The 6,558-nt window shown below is 47.7% G+C and overlaps 1 pseudogene; it reads left to right on the top strand.

Annotated features, from left to right (window-relative positions):
- LOC103661209 overlaps positions 1-888 on the top strand; it is an 8,075-nt pseudogene extending 7,187 nt beyond the window's left edge.
- The last annotated feature ends 5,670 nt before the right edge of the window (positions 889-6,558 follow it).

Here is a 6,558-nt window from a genome sequence, read left to right as displayed (position 1 = left end):
TTTATGGAACGTAAGAAGTAGGAAGATCGGTAGGAGAAGAAAGGGAAGAATGAAGGGGAGGTAAACAGAAAGGGGAATGAACCATGAGAGACTATGGACTCTGGGAAACAAACTGAGGGCTTCAGAGGGGAGGGGGGTGGGGGAATGGGATAGGCTGGTGATGGGTAGTAAGGAGGACGCGTATTGCATGGTGCACTGGGTGTTATATGCAAGTAATGAATCATGGAACTTTACATCAAAAACTAGGGATGTACTGTATGGCGACTAACATAATAAAAAATTATTTAAAAAAAAAAAGAAAAGAAGAAGAAAATTCAAGCTCACTCCTGAGGCTGTTCAGGGCAAACACTACCTGGCTAATTTCCATGGCATGGATCCTACCCGTGACCAAATGTGCTCTGCAGTCAAAAAATGGCGGACCATGACTGAAGCTCATGTTGATGTCAAGACAACCGATAGTTATTTGCTTCCTCGATTTTGTGTTGGTTTTACTACAAAATGCAACGATCAGATTCGGAAGCCCTCTTAAGCTCAGCGCCAACAGGTCCACCGAATTTGGAAGAAGATGATAGAAATCATGACCCGAGAGGTGCAGACAAATAACTTGAAATTAGTGGCCAATAGATTCATTCCAGATGGCATAGGAAAAGACATAGAAAAGGCTTGCCAGTCTCTTTATCCCCTCCATGATGTCTTTGTAGGGACAGTAAAAATGCCGAGGGAGCTCACGTTTGAATCGGGAAAGCTCATGGAGCTGTACAGTGAAGGGAGTCGCTCTGGAAAGGCTACTGGGGGTGAGACCAGGGCTAACGTTGAAGCAGCTGATGGAGATGAGCCACCAGTCCAAGAATCTGTTGAAAATTCAGACATTTCATGGTGACAGATAACAAAAAAGGATGCCCACTGCAGTGTTATTCGGGAGTGCAAAAAAATTAGAAACGGCCTAAATGTCAGCAATAGTAAGCAGGTTAAATTACTACTTCATCACGGGCCATCCATGCATTGGAATCTTACATAACAATCAAAAATGATGATGTCGCTCTCCACTTATTTTCCAGGAAATGTGTCCTGACATAATGCTAAGTGAGAAAGACAGGCCATACAACGGTATATATTATACTACTCCATTTTAATAAAAAGCATATATACTTATGCATAAAATTATTAGAAGGCTCAACCACAACATATTAATGATGTTATGTCTAGGTAGAGGGATTATCCGTATATATATAATTTTTGTTTCTCTTGGCTTGTCTGTGCTCTTTCATTTTTATTTCAAAAACGCGGATTACATCAGGAATATATAGAGTTCCAAATATATTTTTGTCAAGGTCTTTTGAATACTCATTAATTATGCTCACCTTCACAGTTCTTACACTGTTTGTCTTTCACTAGCCTGCCGGGACAGAGCGGTCCCTGAATACTGACCTGCCTCTCTTCTCTCCCCTTGACTGACTACTGGGGATTGGAGATACTCCCGGGTCCCAGAATCAAATAGAGAATACAGATCAAGTGTTTTCAAGTGTACCCCTTGAGCTGCCCCCAAACAGCCCCCCTCTACTCTTGTCAGGGAGGATCTATTCTCCAGAGAGCCCTTGGCCCGTTCACCCTCTCCGGCAAGCAACTCCTACCTCTGGCTCTAAGAACAGAGTGAACCAAGGACACTGATTTACTGCCCACCAAGGGCCTGTGCAGAGAGCAAGCCGATGGTGTTCCCCATTTGGGGTGGCTCTTGAAGGATTTGTGGCTCTGGCAGAGAAGCTTTTAAAGGAGCATAAAGCGAGTTAAGTGATCAGGAATTTTATCCTATTGAAATGAAAGGAGGTGGGGAGGAGGTTGTACCGTTAAACTTGGCCAAGGTCCACCTCACTGTAACAGGACAGTGATGGGCAGATCGGTGACCTCGAGCAAGAGATGTCCTCCCGGACCATTTCCACCTCTTGAGTTCACCAACATGGCCCTGGCTCCGGCTAAGATGGTCTTCGCCCTGTTCCCATGACTGGCCTGACCCCAGCCAGCCTCTCAGGGGCTCGACCCACCCCTCCCCTTCACGTCCCTCTGAACGGATCCATTTTCTCTTTGCCAATAAGACATCGGCAGTAACACACTGCGTGTTTGGACTTAATTCTGAAGACAAGAGGAGCTTCATTCTTTCCTTCTAGAGTGTTGAGTGCCTCCTACAGGACGCAGATGTGGCTCGTCCTGGACCAAGCACTGGGTGTGGAGCCATGAACAAGACCACCTGCTCCAAAAGTTGTGGAGCTCACCTCTGAGGCCAGACAGAGCTGCTAAACAAATACACAGGGAAGACAATTTCTGATGATGATAAACGGGAAGAAAGAGACTCATAAGTTGGTGAATAACTGAGACTTTGATCCAAAGTCAGGGAAGAACTTTCCACAGGGTGACATTTGAGCCAAGACCTAAATAAAGCTAGAAGCTCATAGACCCTTTTCAACCTGTTTTTCAATCACTCAGCTCAGGGGCAAACTCGTGCTGGTCCCATTCAGTCTCACCGACTCAGTATATGGGGGGCTTTCACATCATGGGGGTGTTCAGGGCCCCAGCCTCCATCTCCATCACCCTCCATCTTACAAGTGTCTGAGACAATGGAAGGAGAGGTTGTTCAGAGGGGAAGGTCACCCTGGGACCCAGCAAAGTCTCAGGGCCCTGCAGACTGGGTGTTCAACATGTGGCATGTTGGCTGCAGTTGAAAGGACATCCCTGGGGCGCCTGGGTGGCCCAGTCGTTAAGCGTCTGCCTTCAGCTCAGGGTGTGATCCCAGGGTCCTGGGATCAAGCCCCGCATTGGGCTCCCTGCTCTGCTGGGAGCCTGCTTCTTCCTCTCCCTCTGCTGCTCCCCCTGCTTGTGTTCCCTCTCTCGCTGGCTGTCTCTCTCTCTGTCAAATAAATAAATAAAACCTTAAAAGCAAGAAAGGAAGGAAGGAAGGAAGGAAGGAAGGAAGGAAGGAAGGAAGGAAGGAAGGAGGTCCCAGCTGGACAGCACCAGGAAGGATGGCCAGTGTGGGCTCCAGCACTCACTAGAGCAGGACTGGACAATTTCGTGCTGCTCAGAGCCCACTTGGTTTGTGAAGGCGCCTTCAGGAGGAGGCTGATCCAGGCCCTGGTGTCTGTTCAGCCTCTCGGGCTGGTCCTCTCCACTAGGCCCCCTTCTCTTTTCCATCCTCAAGTTCTCTCCATCTTTTCCCCTCCCTCCCAGCCTGGGCATTTTTTTCTCACTCAGGATATGAGAGCTCACTCTTCTCCATAATCAAAACCAAACATATTGTCTATGACTTGAGTTCCCCCATTAAAGGTTGTAGGATTTTGAATTTCAAAAGCCAAGATGAGATGCCATATTCTTTCATTTCCTGCAATCTCAGTTCTTCTCTAAAGGAATGGGCACCAAGGACCTTGCTCACATGGGGGTAGGGAGTGACCAAACGGGGGAGCAGGCATACTCAGAAGCATAACGGTAAATACCAACATACCAAAAAAATATTTCGCTTAGTGAAAAAATAAAAGAGCATCTACCAGGCACAGAGTTTGGGACTAGCACACAACGGGCATGTGGACAAGTCCCACAGAGGGGCCGGGGGAAGCAGAATGGCCTCCAACTGACAGTCTCGGTCAACAGAGGGGCCCTCCAGAGCAGAGATCGCTGGACCAAAATGGCCAGGCCCCAGTACCAGGGCCTTTTGCACGGCTGGAGGCTGTGCGCTAGGACACTGCTCACCTCTTGGGCGAAGGGAAATCTGAACGGGGCCCCTCTGGGACTCTCTCATACCCTAAGGAGGGCAGGTAAATGGTACTGAAGAGATCAGAGGAGAGTCAGGCCACTTGACTCTTAAGACTAACACAGCATCCCCAGCCAGGAAATCTAAGCGGAGGCCAGAAGGCACTGGGAGAGTCAGGGAAGTATACAGTAGGGTGGTCAACTGCCTAGAATGTGGGGCCATGTCACCTGAGTTCTGATCCCACCTCCACTACCCTCTACCTGCGTGGCGTGGATGGGTCACTTCGGCGTCCCCTTTAGCAGATTGGAGATAATAATAGAACCGACCCTATAGCTTTATTGGAAGGATTACGGAGAAGTTAATGTTTTAGAAAGCACTTAGAAAATGCCTGGCCAGGAAACACTATTAGGTAAGTGTTAGTAAGTGTCCCAGTAAAAAATGAGGAGAAAGAGTCCTCCGGGCAGAAGGCACAGCCTGGGTTATAGCCCGGAGGACAGGATCAGAATAGCACGGAATGTAACCCACATCAGTGGGCTGAAGCCAGCCAAACGGCCGGTTAATCACATTCGACTCGAGCCGTATTTAATTTATTTTTCAGGCACAGACTTTAAGGGAAATAACATTCTCCGGTCTTGCCAACCAGCCCACCAAGATGGACTGTGTGATTTTCCTCTAAAATCCATCCGGATCTTACCCAGATGGACTCAAAGCCGAAATGCAACGAAAACCACCCTTCCCACAGCCCGCTCTCGTTAAAGCTGCAATTTCTTCCAAAACGACAGATGTTGACACACATTCTTGCTGCCACCCATCAGAAAGCCTGGGTGCACCCCTGCAATGCCCCCTCCCCATCCAGGACTCCGGTCCTCTCACTCCCCCTACCAAGGCCACGCAGCCTGCAGACACTGCCCGCTCCTTCCTGCCCCATGGGCCAACCCATATGGAATGAGTTGCTCCGTTTTCACTCCTTATCAGAGATGGAAATATTTCCCCCGCGTCTTTGTGGAGTTTTTCCACGTCTGTGAGCTGGACGATGCTTAACTCTTATAGTTCCAAAGCACTGCCTGCCTTCTGACTCCCAGACCAAAATCGCGGGGTTCAGCATCATCAGATCACAAGAAGGGAAGGGGATCGTAGAGGGAGGGGCAGGTCAAGAGGATGCCTAAAGTACCAACAGTTCATGCTGAGATGAATTCAGTTGCTTCCTTTTGTAACTTTTAAAAGAGGTCTTTGAAGTAGCCTGTCTTCCATCTTATTAACCTTGAACCTGTCCTTGTAGGATAACAGTGATAATAACCAGCGCACCTTCAACCCTTCCAGCAACCTACCAAAATAGATGTTCTCATTATTGTCCCATTTTACGAGTGAAGCTCAGAGAGGTCAAGTAACTCTCCCAAGGCCACACAGTCATTAAGTGGAGAGCAGACGTGTCTGACCACAGATTATCCATCACACCCTCAGCCAGCAGAGGAACATACATGAACGTGTCCCCGTGGTCTGGGACAGTCTCTTCACCCCAACCTAGCAAGGTTTACAGACACTACCTCAGGTGAGAGAGCAGAGCGGGGGAGTCACTCACCCAAGGGCACACAGCTAGTGAGAAAGCCTGTATAGGACGGGCCCAGGACTTCTGCAGCACACCCATTTATTCCTATTTTCTTGTTTAAGAAAGATGGGTTAACCAACCTCACCACCCCCCCCCCCCGAAACTTTCTTGTTTAAGAAACCCAGAGCCTGGGGGTGGAGGTGTGCAAAGCTTGGTTGTCTGATGTTGCCATTTACAGGCTGTGTGATCAGGGACCGTTTCCCTTGGCTCTCTGAGCTTCAGTTTCCTCCACTGTGAAATCGGGGGTAACAATAAAAATCTACCTTAAAGGGTCATCATAGGGTTGACTTGAGACTGTAAAGATGAAGTGTCCAGCACAGTGCCTGGCATAGAATATTAGTCCTCTGCAAATACTAACTCTCATTATATTGATATTAACAATCAGCACCATAGGCCTTATTCGTTTTGCTCCAATCCACTGCCCTTCTTGCAATTGTTCAAAACCCTGCCTCAGGGCCTTTGCACTTGCTGTTTCCTCAGCCTAGGACATGCATTCCCAGATCTACCCACAAACGATTCCTCTCATCCTTTATGTCTAAACTCCAATGTCAGCTCCTCAGAGAAGCCTTCTGTGATGATCATTTCTAGACTAAAATCCCCCCTTTACTTCGTATCATATTACTCTATCGCATAATGTGCTTATTGTCTATCCCTTTCCTGAACCAGAATGTAAGTTCGTTAAGGGCAGAGACCTTCTCTGTTCTGGTCACCATTGAATTCCCAGAGTCTTGTCCAGTGCCCTGCACACAGTAGGTCCACAAAGTGTTTGTTGAGTGAAATCCCAGATGAAGGATTGAGAGCTCTTTGAAAATAGATCCCATATGTTCTTCTCCTTTGGATCCAAAGAGCCCAAAACGGTCCCTAGCAGCCAGTAGGTGCCAAATTAGGGCACATCCCTCCCCTTTAAGGGCACAACATGAAAATGGCACAAATCGCTTCTGCTCGTGCTTCCATCAGCCAGGACTCAATCACATTTGGCCACATTTAAGTGCAAAGGAGTCTGGGAAATGGATGGTTATGCTGAGTCACCACGTATCCAGCAAAAGATTCTATGACTACTGTGAAACGGAGGAATTAAATCATTAAGACTCTGCCACAAGTAGCAATAATTTTTAGAACAATACACATAATAATAATAATAATAGCTGACATCCATTGAGTGTTTAGTCTTGTGCTGGGTACGGTTCTTTTAATCCTTGTGACCATCCCCTGTGGC

The sequence above is a fragment of the Ursus maritimus genome, unplaced genomic scaffold (genome assembly GCF_017311325.1).
Source record: "Ursus maritimus isolate PB19 unplaced genomic scaffold, ASM1731132v1 scaffold_33, whole genome shotgun sequence".
NCBI lineage: Eukaryota > Metazoa > Chordata > Mammalia > Carnivora > Ursidae > Ursus > Ursus maritimus.
Note: the sequence above shows the minus strand (reverse complement) of the source record. Positions and strands in the feature narration are given on the sequence as shown.